Source organism: Canis lupus, chromosome 36, assembly GCF_048164855.1.
Source record: "Canis lupus baileyi chromosome 36, mCanLup2.hap1, whole genome shotgun sequence".
Lineage (NCBI taxonomy): Eukaryota > Metazoa > Chordata > Mammalia > Carnivora > Canidae > Canis > Canis lupus.
In genome coordinates, this window is record NC_132873.1 from 24,260,417 (window position 1) to 24,281,525 (window position 21,109).

General features: G+C 39.3%; 1 protein-coding gene across 17 annotated transcripts in view; it reads left to right on the forward strand.

Annotated features, from left to right (window-relative positions):
• Positions 1 to 21,109, forward strand: part of ANKRD44 (ankyrin repeat domain 44) — a 361,909-nt gene that overhangs the window by 246,313 nt on the left and 94,487 nt on the right. The gene's annotated exons all lie outside the window — the stretch shown is intronic.

The window sequence follows — 21,109 nt, forward strand, 5'->3', positions numbered from 1 at the left end:
GGAACCTTTGTGATATTCTTTGCCACATTAAATATCCCGCCTCTAGCACCTTCTGTTCAGAGAGCTAATTAACAGCTAAAAAGAAAAGACAACAGATGGGAAAGGAAGCATAGATGCTCCCAAATTGGTAAAACAGTCTCTGAATACTGGGAGTGAAATGGCTCCATTTGCATTCCTATTTGGTGGCCTGAATTCACACATCATAGTATGTTTTAAATGATGGACACCATTTGCTGAAGATGCTTCATTCTTGCCATCAGCTGAACAAGACTTTTAGAATTGCTGGGTTTGTGAAACTTAAAGGGAGATAAAATAGTTTAGGACCTGAATTCAAAACTCATGAAAATTCACGAGTTATCCGTAGGCTCTCTGGGTTTATGACAGCAGATTATATTTTGTATCGTGGTGGTGGGTAGAGAAAAGGTTGTTTACGTGTGTGTTCTGGAGGCTGGAAAGGGTTTTTGGTTTTGGTTTTAGTTCTGGTAATGGAGGGAGAAGCCTTGAAATGGGAAGGTGAAGTGGGAAGGAATAGGAATTAAGTCCTACAGACAGTGTCCTTCCTTCTCTCCCAAGAATGCTGGCTGCCCTGCAAGGAAAAGGTCAACATGTTGTGTTCAATAATAGCCGAAGGAGGAGATAACAGGACTCAGACTAAGTTGAGTGGATGGCCTAACAGCTCACAGAAAGAGAATCTCAGAGGGTTGTGTTTGCCAAAATGGCAGCCTGCAAGCTGGGCCCCAGCAACCCCGCAACTCTGTCAGTGAAGGAGAGCTAATTATCAAGGGTAGAGTGTGGCTAAGGGGGACCCACAATGGAAAGACCCATAGAAGAAACCATTTTCTCCATTGGCACCAAAAAAAATCAGGCTTCGGAGCATCATCATTTCCCTTGTATAAATCTACAACCATATTTTCTTAATTTCTGTACCACTAAAATAACTATGGCATAACAGTCATTTTACATAAATGAAAAGATGATTTTATGAATGAAACTGTAAGCTTTGAGAGAATTCTTTGAATTATCTCATTGAAATGAAGTGAAAATGAAATTAGTGTGCTCTTCCTTTCAGTCATAAATGCTCTGTGCTGTCTTGTGTATTTTATTTTCTTCTGCAGTGAGATTCATTTCTGAAGAGAGATGGGGTGGAGAAGAGGGGGGCGGTCTGCTTCTTGGGCTATAGGTGATCAGAGATTTAAGTCCCCTAGGCATCTGACCGCCTGAAGTTCTTCTGTGCCAAGGAACTGCAGAGTTCTGCTGAGGATTCTAAGCAGGGAAGGAGGCCAGAAAGACAAGACATGGTGCACTGAGAGACTCCCCCTGAAGGATGCTGAGTGAACTTGGTCCACCAGGGCAGACCTCCTCTTTTAGAACGGGAGCAAAAAGAAGGGCTGTGTTGGTATCTATCAAGTCCTTTTGGTTCCTGGGGGGGAAAATGAGCAAGTACAGGCCATAAGGCCTTCAGCCCTTGTGAAAAGGGCTTGGTCATTACCATGATTCTCTGGGTGCAGCAGACAGTTGAAGAGGGGAGGGGAGCACATGATTCCCCAGTCTCAGACCCGGGGAAGAGTTCATTGGAAATGCAGTAGAATCAATTTTCTGATCTTGGAAGATGACATAGCCCTGTCTGCCCATGAGTTCCTTTGGAAGGAAAGGAGGGCACTTTCCCCCATTCCCTTCAGTGTTGTCCTGAATAGTCCATTGTGGAACATCGAAGGTAGGAGACTGTACAGGCATTTCCAAAGGATATTAAGACTTTTGAGATCTTGCATTAAGATTGGAGCTGATAGGGCAGCCCGGGTGGCTCAGTGGTTTAGCGCTGCCTTCACCCCAGGGCCTGATCCTGGGGGCCCCGGATGAGTCCCACGTCAGGCTCCCTGCATGGAGCCTACTTCTCCCTCTGCCTGTGTCCCTGCCTCTCTCTCTCTGTGTGTGTATCTCATGAATAAATAAATAAAATCTTTAAATAAAAAAGATTGGAGCTGATAGGTGGTATCAAAGTCTACTCAATAAACTGAAAACAAGACTCTCCTAACAAGGAAGGAGGAATGTATGTTAAAGATTTTTTTTAATCTCACTAAGTAATGATGGAACTAGTAAGATGCTAAAGCCTATTCAAGGATCATTTGAGGAACAGAGCATTTATAGGCAGTTTAATGAAATAATATTAGAATAAAATTGCTAAGTTACATGCAAAACTGGCTCATGTCCTAAAGAGCAATAGGCTATAGCCTCTGGAGTTATCTTTTCTACCACACAGAGTTACTGTGTATTTCTGCTGGAAACAAATCTGTAAGTTAACGTGTGACTTCATAAAGACTGGGCTCTTAATTAACATTATACTAAAAAGCTAATCCTCACATTGGCTTGTTAGAATGGTGCCTTAGGGGCAGCCCGCGTGGCTCAGCGGTTTAGCACTGCCTTCAGCATAGGGCCTGATCCTGGAGACCTGGGATCAAGTCCAACGTCAGGCTCCCTGCATGGAGCCTGCTTCTCCCTCTGCCTGTGTCTTTGCCTCTCTCTCTCTGTGTGTCTCTCATGAATAAATAAACAAAATCTTAAAAATGAATAAATAATAAATAAAATGGTGCTTAGTACAATTTTAAAAGGAGTTATCCTCTTTGCCTTGTATTACAAGTTTTGAATCATTTTCTTGACATCAGGGAATCTATCAAGTACCTCTAGATGTTTACCCCTCTTACTCTTGTTCCTAGGCTCATGTGACCCACATGTGATAACACCCATGATTGATTAACACAGGCCTTTTGCTTTTGTCTTCCTCTCCCCTGCCCCTTCACACACAGAGACGACACATACACACACACTCCACATGTGATGCAGAGATCCAAAGAGAAAGAGAGTCCAGTGATTCTTCCGCTGATAGAATACACCAATGTGTTGCACTCACTGCTAATGTAGAAGAGGGAACTTAACTTTTGAATTATTCTACAAAACCCAAGAAGCAAGTAGGTACGGTCCACATTAATTCCTTTACCATGAATACCAAGGGAATAGCCAAAGTTTTTGTTGTACAAAAATTTCCTTGCAACAACTATTGGCGGATCCAAGAGGACTTAGAGGATTCAAAATCACATCCTTATAGATATATGAAGGGTGACCCCAAGGCGGCAGCAACCAAAGCATATACTTTGTATCTGAGGTTGGTACTTCTGAAATTGGCTTCTGGCTGCAGCCTCTTTGTGTTCCTTCAGAGGTGTTTATGGGGACCCGTTTCAGCTCTCTTTTCTGTCTCCAAAACATAAACCTCCCTTCCCTATTTTGGCTCACACCCACACAACGAGTGAAATCAAATTCAGTTATAGGAAACTATGGCGCCAAAGAGAATAATTTCCTTATTAAGGTAAATTATGCCTCCTGATTCTATTTAACCCAGATGTAGTAATTTTATATTTTTATTCTGCTTGGGAAAAAAATTGAATTTAAGAGTTCTGAGAATAATTTAAACAATTTAAGACCAAAGCTGCCATGGAACCTCCAAAATAATGTAGGAGCAGTTTGAGGCTTTTTTTTTTTTTTTTTACCTTTGGGATGGCTTCTGCAGTGATTCTTTGCAATTCTTTCAGTTAGTTAAAAACCCCTGTCCCCTCCATAATCAGTTTTGGCTTCTTCTAGCCTTGGATCAGTCCTTGTGTTTTCAGTAAACAGGATCCCTTATCCCTAAAAATAGTGACTCCCCCCCCCTCCCCCCCCCCCCCCCGTGAGTTAATCTTAATACTCTTCCTCATTTGGAATGTCTGTGGCAAGATTAAAAGAATCCTACTGTTTTGTTATTTCAAAAAACATATTATTTGGCTTTTTCTAGACTGATTTAGATATTTACAACCCAATAATGTGTTTGAAATTCTTTTACTAGTTTTTCTTCTTCTTCACAGTATTGGTCCATCAATCATATCAAAATTTCTTTTGATATTAGTTTTCCATAGTTCCTTATGACAGAAGAATAGAGGATTGCCTCATGATGAGTTGTACCACCATCTGGTAACAGTAAACTGACATGGTGGTACAGAAAGACACACTTATCCTGGAGCATTTTTCACCTACAAAAGCGTATTCTGTGAAAGGTCAAGTTTGTTTGTTTTGCTGATTGATTCATTGGTTTTACAAATGTAGCAATGAATATGTCATTTAACTTATTTTATAAAGACAAAAATTCATACAAAATATAAGATACCAGTAATGTTTTTGATAGTTCTGTAGTGTCCTCTATGTTTATCACCTTGCAGTTAATTCCAATAATTCTCTCTTGTTCTTTTAGCAGATTTTAAATTAATTCAACAAACCTTTGCTGAATGCCTGCTACATGGTATTGATGGTCCCTGCCCCTAAGGAATTTGCAATTTAATGGCCACAAGGAATGCACTTAACCAATATTGATACTGGCCAGAATGGTATATTTCTTTAATAAGAAGATATACTACTCATGATCATGAAAACATTGACTCCTTAAATTTTGACTGAATACCATCCAGAGTATAGCTAAAGCGACCTTAGAAATTATCTGGCTCAACCATCTTATTTTTACATAAAAATTTATCTTATTCTTTATTAGAACAATATATATTTGTTATAGAAAGTTTAGAGTATCTAAAAAGTGGAAACAAGAAATCAAATATCCAAAGTCCCAGCACCCCAAAACAATTATTATTAATCTTTTAGTGTACAGTTGACCCTTGAACTACAGGAGGGTCAGGGATGCTGACCCTCTGCACAGTTGAAAATCTGAATACAACTTTTTAAAAAGTTTTAATTTTATTTCCAGTTAGTTTAGTGTAATATTAGTTTCAGGTGTAACATAGTGATTCAACATTTCCATATATCATCTGGTGCTCATCAAGACAGTGTACTTCTTAATCCCCATCACCTATTTACCCCATTTCCCCTGAAACCTCCGCTCTGGTAACCCTCAGTTTATTCTCTATAGTTAAGAGCCTGTTTATTGATTTGCCTTTCTCTCTCTTTTATTTCCCCTTTGCTCATTTGTTTTGTGAAAATCTGTGAATAACTTTTGACTCCCCTAAAACATGACTCCTACTCTTGATCAGAACCTTACTGATAACATTAATCAACACTTATCTTGTGTGTTACATGTACTACATACTGTATTCTTACAAAAAAATAAGAGTAAAGAAAATGTTATTAAGAAAATCATAAGGAAAAGAAAACATATTTACAAGTATTATAAAAGATCTGCTCCTAAGTGGACCCAAGGAGTTCAAACCCATGTTGTTCAAGGATCAGTTGTATTTCATTTTAGTCTCCTCACGTACTTTATTTTTACATATATGAGGTAATATTAAATATACAACTTGTATATTGACTTTTCCATGAAATATTATGACATAATCCTTTCCCAATACTATTAAGAACTCAGTAAACACTTCTTAATCTAAATAATATTCAGTTATTGTATAAATTGTAACTTTGAACTTCTACTATTTAAGTTGCTTACCCTACTTCACGATTGAATGGCTTTGGCTTAAACCTTTCTCAGGATAAAATCTCTGAAGTAGATTTACAGGTCAATGTATACGCACATTTTTAAGGCTTTTGCAAGACGGTTTTTGAACACCATGCATTTTATATCTTGCATTTGACTTTATCTTCACTGCAGGTTTCATTAGCCTTCCTTACACATACTCTTCTGCTTTTTAATTGGCAAGGAAATCACCAGGAACTGAGTATACACTGGAGGGAGGAGATAAACAGAGTATTCAAAATCAGCTCCAAAGAAAAGATGGAAACTAAATCTAGCTAAGCTTCCAGTAGCACCCTCCTTAATTCGTAGTATCTCCTTTTAAAGTGGCATAGACCTTGACTTACACAAGTGTAGAAAGTTAATGGTTCCTTACTTATGGAATTGAGGGGGAGGCAGAAATTAGATTAAACTCATACATTTCTAGAAACCACTGAGTTTTGGATAATTTTTGTTAGTAACAATTTCAAGCAACACAGCTTTTTCTAATAGCTGCGGAGGAGTATGAGCAGAACCATGAGAAAACAGATAGTCATGGGACACCTAAGTGGCTCAGCGGTTGAGTGTCTGAGCGTCTGAGCATCTGCCTTTGGCCCAAGGCATAATCCTGGAGTCCTGGGATGGAGTCCCACATTGGGCTCCCGGCATGGGGCCTGCTTCTCCCTCTGCCTATGTCTCTCTCTCTCTCTGTGTGTGTCTCTCATGAATAAATAAATAAAATCTTAAAAAAAAAAAAAAAAAAAAACAGTCACTACTGTTACTGATGAGCCATCATGGGGAAGCTAGTTTATTCTGGGCTAGGCCAAAGGGCCTGGGGTTCACAGAGGACCAGTGTAGCCTGGAACATCACATTTATTCTAAGACTGAAAGACCTATGGGATCCCTGAGCTCCATCCTGGGCCCCTGGGATCCTCTGAATGGAGTGTATTGATACAGGCTGGGTGGTCTGGAACTTCTGCAGACCCAGCCCCCATTCTGGACTGAGCCAGAGCCAGGTCACAGCACAGTTGACTCAGGAGTGGCTCTGAGGTTGCCTAAATAGCATTTCATTCTCAAGCACAGACAAGTGGAATGTGAAATAGAATTTCTGACGGAGGTGCCAACTTTCCAGGGGCTGTGGCCTGCGTCCAACCCTTCACAGACTCAAAGACTCATAATGTCCTCTCAGTCCTCACTGCTGAAAGACAAATAAGTTCATTTTTAAAACTTTCCTCAGAGCACCTCCTTTACATGGTCCCTGTGGATATTTTCTGATTGGGTTTCTAGCTCCCCCCCATCCCTCCTACCTTGTGGAAACCAGTTGTGTAGTCAGAATCTAACCAGAGCCAGCAAGAGAGAGGGTAACCCCACAGACCCACTGGCAGCACATTTCTGTTTTTATAGTCTGAACCATATTTGCCTTCTGCTTTCTTAAAAAGTACATTTAAACACTGGTTTAGATCAGCTTGAGGTCTCTTGGGATCCCTGAAGTTTTCCTGCCATGTTTTCAAATAGCCAGTGATAATCTAAACTATTTATAAAGCTTGGGTTTCCAGCTCATGTGTAATATTTATGTGCGCCCTCACAATTTTGAATGATAAGATTACTGTTTAGTTAACCCAGCGGCCAGTTGGCTTACCATTAAGTTCGTATTTATTCTTGATTTTGTTATCACAGATTTCGCTTTGCAGAGAAAGAGGCTTACACTTGGCCTTCTATTACCTTTGCGGCTTTTAAATCCAATACATGAAGCTGCTTTTTATGTGAGCCTCCCAATACTGTGCAAACATCGTCCAGATTCAGAACATGTCCTATAAACTGCTATAATCTCAAATGCACTAATTTCCTTAGGCCCCACAAAATTTTAGAACATCCCAACTATGTCCTAGCTGAAACAGAGTTTTTATTTCACAGATAAGATGGTTGAAACGTTGGCTTGCTCTCTTTCTAGTTCTTTGTCTCAATTCCCACTGTATGCACCTATCTTGTCAGTGGGAGTTAGAGGTAGTTTTCATTCCAAACCGTCCATTTGGTTTACCCAAGAAAGTTTTGGCAAATGCAGATTGATAGGAGGAGACTGGGAGAAGTGCAATCAAACAGTTCTAGACTCTATATACAGGCTTCAGAAATGACTGACCAACTGAGAAAAGAAGTATTTCTGGGATTTTGGACATGACAAGGAATAAAATTAAGTAGTCCAGATAAAGGCTTTATTAATTAAAGCAGTCATTTTAATTTTAATACTTTGTCTAGGAAGAGGACCAAGCCAATACTTAGAACAAATGCAACATTTTTATTTTTCCAATAGAAGCCTATGGCAGGCAGCATGTTGGATGTGTATGTTGATTTTATGCCGGTAATTCAATGTGAAAACTAGCGTGTGGATACATAGACTGTGTAAATGTTGATGATACACATGAGGATATGTTAATTGGAAATAGTTTTAAAAGAGAGTAAGTTGGGCAGCCCAGGTGGCTCAGCGGTTTAGCGATGCCTTCAGCCCAGGGTGTGATCCTGGAGTCCCAGGATCGAGTCCCGCATCAGGCTCCCAGCATGGAGCCTGCTTCTCCCTCTGCCTATGTCTCTGCACCCCCCCCTCATGAGTAAATAAATAAAATCTTTAAAAAAATAGTAAGTTATAACTAGTCTGCTTTTGTATTGTATATATAAGATTGTGTGCTTTGCTATATAACTACAGGCTTTATGTGCAGAACTCATTGCTTTTTATGATGCTGCTTTTTTGGTAGGCATTCTTAGCTCTAACTGTGTTGCAAAAGAGCCATTCCATTTCTGATTCTGACAAGGTAGGTTGTGGTTGATTTCTGTAGAGCAGTGTTATCTTCCAGGAATATCACAGACCACACGGGCTGACTTCCGAGTCTGTAGAATTGAGTCACAATATGAGCTCTCTGTTTCTCTCTGGCCACCATGTCCCTCCCCTGAGACATTTATGCACCGTAGAGCAGTGCTGCATATCAGCCTCATCCCTTGGACTTGATATGTTTGGGACCAAATTCTAAATTAGAAAGAAAAGTCTAGGGATCCCTGGGTGGCACAGTGGTTTAGTGCCTGTCTTTGGCCCAGGGCGCGATCCTGGAGACCCAGGATCGAATCCCACGTCAGGCTCCCGGTGCATGGAGCCTGCTTCTCCCTCTGCCTGTGTCTCTGCCTCTCTCTCTCTCTCTCTCTCTCTCTCTCTCTCTGTGACTGTCATAAATAAATTTAAAAAAAAAAAAGAAAGAAAGAAAAGTCTAAATATAAGTGCCAGTTTTGAATGACTTGCATATTGCTTTTCTCTCCACTTTTTCGCATTGTCTTCTTAACAAAGGAGAATCACTAAAGCTGGAGGAACACTTAGTGGAGCTAGATTCCAATAGATGTCTCCCGTGGTTGCTGTGCACCTGAGATGAGTACTCGCCATTCCTTAGGAAATGACAAGGAAAATCACAAACATACTGGAAATTGTTGGGCACCTGGGTGGCTCAGTCAGTTAAGCATCTGCCTTTGGATCCGGCCATAATCTCAGGGTCCTGGGATCGAGTCCTACGTTGAGCTCCTTGCTCAGTGGGGAATCTGCTTCTTCCTCTCCCTCTGCTCCTCCCCCTGCTCATGCTCTCTTTCTCTCTCTCTCAAGTAAATAAATAAAATCTTTTTTAAAAAAACAAATTGAAAAAAAAATAAAAAAACAAATTGTTAAAGTTAGAGACCTCAGAAGACTTACATACTTGAAGAAAAGAAACCACAAAATAACCTCTCCTTGTATCCTATATTCATCCCTGCTGGGTTTTCTTCTTTGTGAAATATCAGGGGAGAGTTTCAGCCTAACAGTTGATTGGAAGGCGTTGTTTTTATCGGGTAAATAACATGGGTTTTGATTTAGACCTGGGTTTAGTTCCATGATCTATCCTATACAGGCTGTGTGAACTTGAGGTCATAATGGATTATTTGAGGATAGATTGAGGTGATCCATGTAAGGCCCTTAATAGAATGCTTGGCTCATAGTAAATACTTCATAACTTTTGACTGTTCTCCATGAAAATCTCCATCATCATTTATCACCACCACCACCTTCATATCCTGGTAATATGCTGCCACCACCACAACCACCACCACCATCATCATCTCACTGTCCTTATTGTTTTTCTACCTTTGTCCATTCCTCAACTTCCGTTGCAGACTCTCTTCTTCTTTCAAACCTTGAGGTTCTTGAGGCTTATGTCCTAGGCTCTTTGCCTTTCTCTCATTACACATTCTCCTCGGGCAGTTTTGGGTGGGAGGGTAGGCTCATGTGTCAGCCACTGCTGGTGACTCCCAGATCCATGACTCTAGCCCAGATCTCACTTCTAAGCTTTGACCATTATATCCAACTGTCCACCAGTCATCTCCTCTTGAATGTCCCAGCAGCTCTTCAAACCAAACCTCGACCTTTCTCTCCCCGGATCTTACATATTCTCTTTATTTCTTAGGGAAAGCATCATAATTCACCCTGTTATGAAAGCTAGAAAACTAGTTAGGGGTCACCCTTGATTCTACTCTTTCCCCGTCCTCCAATGTTCAATGAATGGTGTCCACTATACTTTCTAAACTATGAGTTTCATGTGTATAGGGACCATTTTGAAACTGAGAATTTCGCTGCCTAGCACAGTGCTGAAAAAATAATTATGGAATGAATGCATAAAGGAGTGAATGTGAAACACTTGAATACGCCCACTTCCTTCCATTTCTACCGCCTCTTCTGCAGTTTGGGCCACCATCAGGTCTCACCAGCTTAATAATTCATAAGTTGGAAATTCCAGAGTTGAGATATCCTAATGCTCTCCCTGCTTCTGGTTGGAATCCCCACCCCAACACCACAGGCAGTTCATTTTCCACACTGTGACCAGAGAGATTGTTATGATACCCAAGAATCTTATCATGATCATGCCTCTTCTCTGCTTAAAGCACTTTAATGACTCTAAATGATCATCCTAATTTAATGTCCTGATTTACAGCTATTGTCCTGGTACAGTCATCACTCTAAAAAAAATGTCCTGGACTGGACAGTAATGATATAATCACTCTATACCACATCTATTCTCAGCCTCTCATTCTGCTCCTCATCCTTTCCTCCCCCCTCCAAACTACTCCAGCTTTATTGAACCGAAAAATTTTCAAATTTATTGTAGTCACTGCTCTCACATGCTCTTCCTTCTGCCTAGAAAGTCCTCTCTCTCTGTGCCTGGCTGACTCTTACCATCCAGATCTCAGGCTAGACCTTTCTTGACAGAGGAGTCTTCTCTGACCCTCCAGGTCATGTCAGGTATCTCTTTATGCTTCTATAGCATCTTGCATCCTAGCACCGATTGTTTTCACTACCCGTTAATTTCTGTGGGTTCCCCATTAGCCTCCCTGCTCACTCAGGTCAGCAGCAACATCTGTTTGCTGCACAGTTGAATCCTGGTGCCTAAACGGAGTCCTGCAGAGATAACTCTCTGAAAATATTTGGTAAATGATAGAAGTAAAATATCATATGCTGTTAGAACAATCAAAGTATGTGTGTGGAAAAATCTCATTTCATAATAAATCTTCTGGGAACATGACTAATTTGTGGCTATAAACAGTATTTTGCCTTCTTGTCTCTGTTCATCATGTTTGTGGTAATGGTGGAAATGATTCCGTGTTCCTTTGATTAAAAGTTCATTCTAGGACAGGATTTGGCATCAGTACACACTATCAATTCCAGGAAGTCTTGCAGGTGATAATGTTGCAAAACAAAGCAAAAAACAGCTGCTTTCTAGCCTTTTCAAACAGTTAGGGCTACTTGTATTTCAACTATGCACTGCAGATTGGTTTTAAAGTTATTTGCTTTGAAGTTAAAATTAAATTTAGTGTCATTAGTCTAAGTTATCCTAGATTGTTTAAGTTCCAAATTCTATTCTCATACTAATAAAAACATACATAAATAAATGCCTTATACTTTTGATATAATTATTTGCATTGTATTCTTTCCAAACTTAAAATCATGTGCCCTTAGATGATAATTTTACACTGCTATTTGATCTACCAGTGAGTCGGAACATTTTGTTGTACATGCATTGACTAGAAAGGAGTTCTGGACCTATCTGGGGGAGGAGGGGGTCTGTGGACATCATTCTGCTGAATGAAAAGGAAGGTTAATAGCTTTGTCCCCAAGTAGAAATAGCTTTAGTGTTTTTCTGATTGCAAAAACAATATATAATTACTGCAAAAAAAATCAGGAAAGAGAAGAAAATAAAAATCATCCATAATCCTATTCCTAGGTTATTGTACTAAGCATTTTAAGGTAGGTATTTCTAGGCTTTTTTTTTTTTTCTGCATCTATCATTTCCTTAATACAGATTTTTAAAACATGGAAATGGTTCTATTCCACACATGTCTTTAAAATGACCTTTTCCACTTAACAAGTTGGGAGTTTCAGGAAGAAACATGGATAAAGTAGATTTTAGGATGTTTTGCTTTCTGGTGCATTGAGTAGTATATTTCCCCCTTTGCCTCCCGCGTTAAGAAAACTGCTATGATAAATAAACTCCATTACTCTTTGAATCAGTCAGGTTTCATTTGAAGGAAGCAGAAACAATGCTAGCTGTTTTAAGAAGAAAAAGATTTGATTTTTAAAAATAGGTGTTTCCAAGACTGTTGGGCTGCTTAGAAGAGGAGACTCTAGAGTGACCCTCCAGAAATAAGCCTGAACTATGAACTCAACTAGCCAGGATGACAGGGAATCAGAAAGTAGCCAGCAGAACGGATATTCCACGGACCCATCGCCCTGGCTGACATACAGGGACACACTTGTCAATGCCACTACTATTGGCCCTAGAGCCCCACTGCACCTGCTTGATCCGTACTGCCAAAAAGTGGGTGCCCTGTATCCCCCTGTCTGGCTACTCCACCCTCAGTAAGCCAGGAGCCCATATGCAGGTAGCTGAGAGTCATCACAACTGTGCTCATCACCAGAAATCAGAGATGTCCTCAGGTCTTTCTGTCTTCAGTATCTCAGGTTAGTGCATCCAATAGACAGACTTAAATTACATCTGGAACCCTGGTTCAAGGGAGTCTAGGAAACCTAGTTTATAACCATCTAGACTTCGCAGCCCAAACCCACCGATGAGGAGGCGGGAGTGGATGTTGAGTACCGCCATGTTCACCACACACCACTGCTTTGGGTGTTGGATTTTTGTTCCTTTTGGGGACATCATTATACAAAGACTTAAAGGCAACATGAAGAGGGATAATCTCAATGGGTGATTACACCACTCTTATTTATTTACTGAGATACTTTATTTAAACTTTTTAAAATTTAAATTCAGTTAGCCAACATACGGTAAGTACATCATTAGTTTCAGAGGTAGAGTTCAGTTAATCATCAGTTGCATGTAACACCCAGTGCTCATCACATCACATGCCCTCCTTAATGCCCGTCATCCAGTTACCCCACCCCTACCCTCCAGCAACCCTCTGTTTGTTTCCTAGAGTTAAGAGTCTCTCATGGTTTGTCTCCCTCTCTGATTTCTTCCCATTCAGTTTTCCCTCCCTTCCCCTATGATCTTCTGCTCTGTTTCATCTATTCCATATAAGAGAGAAACCATATGATAATTGTCTTTCTCTGATTGACTTTTAAGAAGTTAATTCCAGTGTAGTTAACATACAGTGTTACATTAATTTCAGATGTACAATACAGTGACTCAACAATTCTATACATTACTCAGTGTTCATCAAGATAAGTGTACTCTAAATCCTCCTCACCTATTTCACCCATCCCCTCACCTCCCCTCTAGCCATCAGGTTTTTTTTTTTTTTTCTGTATTTAAGAGTCTGTTTTTTGGTTTGTCTCTTTTTTTCTTTCTTCCTTTGTTTTGTTTCTTAAATTCCACATGTGGGTATCATATGGTATTTGTCTTTCTCTAACTTATTTCACTTAGCATTGTAGTCTCTAGGTCCATCCATGTTGTTGCAAATGCCAAGATTTCATTCTTTTTATGGCTGAATAATATTCCATTGTGCGTGCATGTATATACACCACATTTTCTTTATCCATTCATCTATTGATGGACACTTGGGCTGCTTCCATATCTTGGCTTTATAAATAATGCTTCCATGAACATAGGAGTGCATATACCTTTCAAATTAATGTTTTCATATTCTTTGGGTAAATATCCAGTAGTGGAATTACTGGATTATATTATAATTCTGTTTTTAATTTTTTGAGCAGCCTCCATACTGTCTTCCACAGTGGCTACATCAATTTGCATTCCCACCAAGAGTACACCAGGGATCATCTTTCTCCATGTCCTTGTCAACATTTGTTTTTTCTTGTGTTTTCAATTTTAGCCATTCTGACAGATGTGAAGTGATATCTCATTGTGGTTTTGATTTGCATTTCACTGATGATGGGTAATGTTGAGCATCATTTTATATGTTGGCCATCTGGATGTCTTCTTTGGAGAAATGTCTGCTCATGCCTTCTGCCTATTTTTTAATTGGATTATATGTTTTTTTGGTGGTGAGTTGTAAATTCTTTACATATTTTGGATACTAACTTTTTATCAGTTATGTCATTTGCAAATATTTTCCCCCATTCATTATGTTGTCTTCTTATTTTATTGTTTCCTTTGCTTACAGAAGCTGTTTGTTTTAATACTGTCCCAATAGTTTATTTTTGTTTTTGTTTCTCTTGCCTCAGGAGACATATCTAGAAAAATGTTGCTGTGGCTGATGTCAGAGCAATTACTGTCCATGCTGTCTTCTAGGATTTTTATGGTTTCAGGTCTCACATTTAGGTCCTTAATCCATTTTGAGTTTATTTTAGTGCATGGTGTAAGAAAGTGGTCCAGTTTCACTCTTTTGCATGTACCTGTCCAGTTTTCACAACACCATTCATTGACAACGCTCTATATATATATGAGATATATGTATATGAGAGTGGACATCCTTGTTTTGTTCCTGAGCTTAAAAGAAAAGCTCTCAGCTTTTCCACCATTGAGTATGATGTTAGCCATGGGTTTTTCACATGTGGCCTTTACTATCTTGAGGTATGTTCCCTCTAAACCTGCTCTGTTGAGGATTTTTATCATGAATGGATGTTGTACTTTGTCAAATGCTTTCTTTTTGCATTTATTGAAATGATTACATTGATTTATCCTTTCTCTTGTTGATGTGATGTATCCTGTTGATTGATTGCCGAATATTGAATCACACTTGCATTCCAGGAATAAATCCCACTTGATTGTGGTGAATGATTTTTTTAATGTATTATTGGACTTATTTTACAATGTTTTGTTGAGGATTTTTTCATCATGTTCATCAAAGATATTGGCCTATAGGTCTCTTTTTTTTTGGAGTGTCTTTATCTGGTTTTAATATCAGGGTAATGCTGGTCCCATAGAGTGAATTTGGAAGCTCTCCTTTCTCTTCTATTTTTTATAATAATTTGAGAAGAATAGGTATTAACTCTTCTTTAAATGTTAATAGAATTTTCCTGTGAAGCTGTCTGGTCCTGGACTTGTGTTTGTTGGGAGTTTTTTGATTACTGGTTCATTTTCATTGCTGCTAATTGGTTTGTTCAAATTTTCTATTTTATCCTGGTTTGATTTTAGAAGGTTATATGTTTCTAGGAATGTATCCATTTCTTTTAGGTTGTCTAGTTTGTTGGCATGTAATTTTTTATTCTCTATAATATGCTCTTATAGTTCTTTGTATCTGTAGTATAGTTATTGCTTCTGTTTCATTCCTGATTTTGTTTGAGTCTTTTTTCTTTCTCTTTCCTCTTCCTCCTCCTTCTTCTTCTATAAGTCTGGCTAAAGGTTTATCCATTTTGTTGATCTTTTCAAAGAACCAGCTCCTTGTTTCATTGATCTGTTTTATTGTGTTTTTCAGTTTCCATTTCATTTATTTCTACTCTAATATATTCCTTCTGTCTACCGATTTGGGGTTTGGTTTATTCTTCTTTTTCCTAGCTCCTTTAGGTTTAAGATTCGGTTGTTTATTTGAGATTTTTCTCACTTCTTGGGGGTAGGCCTGTATTGCTATAAGCTTCTCTCTTAGGACAGTTTTTGCTGCATCCCAAAGATTTTGGGCCATTGTATTTTCATTTTCATTTACCTCTATGTATTTTTTTATTTCCTCTTTGATTTCTTGGTTGACCCATTCACTGTTTAGTGGCATGTTCTTTAAAATTCATGTATTTGTGTTCTTTCCAGAATTTCTTTCTTGTGGTTGATTTCTGTGGTCAGAAAAGATGCATGGTATGACTTCAGTGTTTTTGAATTTGATGAGACTTGTTTTGTGGCCTAATATCTGTTCTGTTCTGGAGAATGTACTTGAAAAGAATGTGTATTCTGCTGTTTTGGGATGGAATGTTCTGAATATATCTGTTAGATCTATGTAGTCCAATGTATCCTTCAGAGCCACTGTTTCCTTGATGATTTTCTGTCGGATAATCTATGCATTAATGTGAGTAGAGTAGTAATGTCACCCACTATTATTATATCATTGTCAATTACTTCCTTTATGTTTGTTATTTGCTGCTTTATGTATATGGGTGCTCCCATATTGGGTGCATAAAATATTTATAGTTGTTATATTTTCCAGTTGGATTATTCCCTTTATGCTTATATAGTTTCTTTCTTTGTCTCTTGTTACAGTCTTTGTTTTATTTTATTTTTTTATTTTTATTTTTATTTTTTTACAGTCTTTGTTTTAAAGTCTATTTTGTCTGATGTAAATATTACTACCCTGGTTTTCTTTTCACTTAAATTTGCATAATAAATGCCTTTCTATATGCATACTTTCAATCTGCATGTGTCTTTAAATCTGAAATGAGTCTTTTAGACAGCGTATAGATAGATCTTGCTTTTTTATCCATTCCGTCACCCCATGTCTCTTGATAGGAACAGCTAGTCCATTTGCATTCAAAGTATTTTTTTAAGATTTTATTTATTTATTTATCTATTTATTTATTTTTTTATTCGTTTATTCATTTATTTAAAAGAGAGTTATTTATTTAGAAGAGAGAGCATGAGTAGAGGGAAGGGTAGCAGGAGAGGGAGAAGCAGACTGCCCACTGAGTGGGAAGCCTAGTGTGGGACTCAGTGCCAGGACTCTGGGATCATGACCTGAGCCAAAGGCAGATACTTAACTGACTGAGCCACCCAGGTGCCCCTCAAAGCAGTTATTGGTAGGTAGGTAGGTACTTATTGCCATTTTGTTATTTGTTTTGTGGTTGTTTTTGTAGTTCTTCTCTGCTCCTTTCCTCTTTTGCTTTTTTTTTTCTTTCATGGTTTGCTGGATTTCTTTAGTGATATACTTGGATTCCTTTCTCTTTATTTTCTTGCATATATATTACTGGCTTTTAATTTATAGTTACCAATAGGTTTATATATAACATCTTCTTCATATAGCAGTGTATATTTAATTGATGATTGCTTAAGTTTGAACCCATTCTTTACTTCTCTTCCCACCCCTATGTTTTAGGTATATGGTATCATACCTTACTTACATCCTTTTATTTTGTGAATCCCTTGACTGATTTATATAGATATAGCTAATTTAATGCTTTTGTGCTTTGTAGTTTTCTTCTACTTATGGTCTTTCCTTTCCAATTTGAAGTCCCCTTTAGGGGTGCCTGGGTGGCTTAGTTGGTTAAGCGTCTGACTCTTGAGTTGGGCTCAGGTCGTGATCTCAGGGTTGTGTGATTGAGCCCTGAGCTGAGCTCAGTACTGAGTGTGAAGTCTGCTTGGGATTCTCTCTCTCCCTCTCCCCTTGCCTCTCCTCACTGTTTGTGCACAATGTGCGCACTCTCTCTCTCTCTCAAAAAAAAAAAGTCCCCTTTAACATTTGTTTTAGATCTTGTTTAGGGGTGATGAATTCCTTTAACTTTTGTTTGTCTAGGAAACTCTTTATCTCTCCTTCTATTCTGAATGATAGCCTTGCTGGATAGAGTGTTCTTGGTTGCAGGATTTTTTTCTTTCAGCACTTTGAATATATATCATGCCATTCCCTTCTGGTCTGCAAAGTGTCTACTGGAAAGTCCGCTGATAGCTTAATGGGGCTTACCTTTTATGTAACTGTTTTCTTTTCTCTTATAGCTTTTAAAATTCTCTTTATCACTACTTTTTACCATTTTAATCACTACCTGTCTTGCTGTAGACCTCCTTGGGTAGATTTTTGTTGGGGATCTTTGTGGGTCTTAGATCTGGATTTCTGTTTCCTTCTGTAGATTCAGGAAGTTTTCAGATATTATTTCTTCAAATAAATTTTCTGCCTTCTTTCCTATCTCTTCTCTTTCTGGGATCCCTATAATGTAAATGCTATCACACTTGATGGTGTCACTGAGTTCCCTAAGTCTGTTTTCATTTATTATTATTATTTTTTCTCTCTACTGTTCAGTTTGATTGCTTTCCATTACTCTGTCCTCCAGATCACTGACCATTCTTCCACATCCTCTAGTCTACTATTTATTTCATCTAGTAAATTTTAAATTTCAGTTCTTGAGTTCATCTCTGGTTGGTTCTTATGTTTTATAACTCTTTGTTGAGGGTCTCACTGAGATCCTCCACTCTTTTCTCAAGTCTAGTAAATATCTTTATGACCATTACTTTAAATTCTCTATCAAGTATATTACTTATCTCCATTTATTTTAGCTTTCTTGATGTTTTCCTGCCCTATTTTTTAATTTGGGACATATTCCCCTGTCTCCTCATTTTTGTCTAACTTTCTGTGTGTGTTTATATATGTTAGGAAAGTCCACTACATCTCCTGTTCTTGAAAATAGTGGCCTTATGAAGAAATGGTACCCTGTAGGGCAAAGTCCCCTGTTTACCAGAACCTAGCATCTTGGGGTATCTCCTATGTGTGTTGTGTGCACCCCACTGTTGTGGTTGGGCCGCTTTTGCCTTCAGTCCAGTCATCACTGATAGCTCTTGTTGCCTGTTTTGGGCAGGGTTTGGTCTCTTTGTTACTAGTGGGCCAAATGGGGCTGCCTTCAACTTAAGTTGAGTTAGACTAGGCATTTGCCAGAGATACAGTAGCACCAAACTTGAGTGTATTTTCCCTGTGTGGTCTCCTGAGAAATTTGTTTGTTTGTTTGTTTGTTTGGTTGGTTGGTTGGTTGGTTGGTTGGTTGGTTTTTTGGGTTTTTTTTTTATGAGAGGGGCCTGCAGTCAGACCTGATGTCTGCTTCCAGCTCACTGCTGGGGCCACAGTCAGACTGGTGTGTGTAGTTATCCTCCCTTCTCCCCAGGGAAGGAGTCACTTTGGAGCATTGCTGGCTACTGTCAGGGCTACTTGCACACTGCCAGGCCTGTGGCACCTCTTTGAATGGGCTCCAGCCAAGGACATATTGAAGGGGCACAGGTCTGTAGAAGAACACCAGGGCAGGGCCACTGTTAACAAGTTAGGTGGAAAATGTTGGCACAGTGTTGGACAGTGTGTCTAGGCTGGGGGCAGGGGTGGGAAATGGTATCTGCCAACTCTTTGATTCTTAGAGAAGTCTCCTAAAAATCCCTGCCCCTCTGGCACACACTCTGAGATTAGTAAATAAATCTTTGCCTATACCCCAGGCGTTTTTCTTTTCTTTTTTTTTAATTTTATTTATTTATTCATGAGAGACAGAGAGGGAGAGGGGCAGAGACACAGGCAGAGGGAGAAGCAGGCTCCATGCAGGGAGCCCACCGTGGGACTCGATCCCGGGACTCCAGGATCAGGCCCTGGGCCAAAGGCGGCGCTAAACCACTGAGCCACCTGGGCTGTCCTACCCCAGGTGTTTTTCAAACTGCTGCTTCTATGCCTTATCTCTACTAGGCTGTTTGTGTGCTATCTCTTTAAAGGTAGAACTCAGTTTCTTCTCACCCTCCTGGCTCTCCCAGAGTTGAGCTCACTGATTTTTCACGTTCCAGGTGTTAAGCCCCACTGATTCTAAGAACTCACAAAATTAGGCCCCTCTGATTTTCAAAGCCAAATGTTACAGGGATTTGTCTTCCCTGTGTGGGTTCCTGTGCCTGGGGTGCGTGGTGTAATGGTCTGTTTCTCTCCCTCCTCTGCGCCCCCATTGTTCCTCCCTCCCTCCTACAGTCCTGCGGGTCCATTTAGCTCCCAACTACATTTCTACCTTTTGTACCCGCTTTGATGTGCCCTCCTCTCTATGCATAGCTGTGGAGAGTCTGTGCTGCCAATCTTTGGATTGTTTTCTGGGTTATTTGTGCTGATGTTGGTGTTATCTAGCTGTATTTGTAGGATGAGGTGAGCTTCGAAACTTCCTACTCCACTTTTTCCCCAGAAATCCTTGTCTCACTTCAGTTTATTTAACCCATCTCTATTGCTATTTATTTTTCTATTTTTTTCATATAAACAATGTTCTGATAAACTGCTCTTCACAGAGTCACTAATAGTCTCGTGTTGCCAAACCCAGTGATCAATTCTCAGGGCTCATTTTACTTGACCTATCAGGACTTATGACATGGTTACTCATTATCTCATTGGAACATTTTCTTCACTTGGTTTCCAGACCTCACACTTCCTGGTGTTCCTTCTAGTTCATCTGCTCAGTCTGTCTTCCTGCTAGTTCCCCCTCATCTCTCCAACTTTCTGCTCATCTCTCATCTCTGTTTACTTTACTCTCTTGTTCATCTTATCCAGTCTTGTGGCTTTAAATACCTGTACCCAACAGCTGCTTGGTTAACAGGCACTTTTGGACACTTCAAAAACATCTCAAACTTAACATTTCCAAAACCAACTTTCATTCTTTCCCACTAGGTATATTTCACCTTTGGTCTTTTCCATCTCAGTTCATCGAACTGCCACCCTTACATTTGTATAGGACAAAATCCTAGGAGTCATCCTTGACTTCTCTCTTTCTCTTAGATTCATGTTCAATCAATCCATCAGAAATCCTGTTGATTCTACCTCCAAAAATATCTACAGTCCAACTACCTCTCTTCATCCCCACTACTCTCTGCTGGTTTAAGCCACTGTTGTTTCTCTCTAGAACTATTGCCCCAGGTTCTCTCTGTGCCCTCCCTAGAGTCTAAAAGTTGGAACATGTCATTCTATGCTTAAAACACTCCAGTGAAATTCCATCTCAGGATGAAAAGTCAAAAATCTTATAATAACCCAGAAGCCTCTTGATGACACTCCTACCCCCATTACCACCATCTCTTTGATTTCCTTTCCTGTCATTCTTGTCCTTGCTCACTCTGTTCCAGCATCCTCGATGTCCTTAAGGACACCTATTCCAGAGGGACTTGGCGGATGCTGGCCCTTCTGCTTGGAATGCTCTTCCCCCAGATGTCTATAAGGCTCTCTCACTACCTTCAAGATTTTTCTCAGCCAGTAAGACCTTCCCTGATCACCCTATTTAAGTTGCAAACTGACTTCCTCTCTGGCCCTCTGATCCCTCCTTCTTGGTTTTACTTTTCTCCATAGCACATACCATTTTCTAACTAACTGCTTAATTTCTTTCTTTTATTGCCTACCCTCTTCCCAAGAAAATGGATATTTTAATATTTTATTTATTATTGAACCTTCAATGTCTAGGCACATTGGTAATCATTCATAAAATATTCATTGAAAAAAAAAAGAAAAAAAATATTCATTGAAGAATTATCTTTGTACATGCATCATCATACA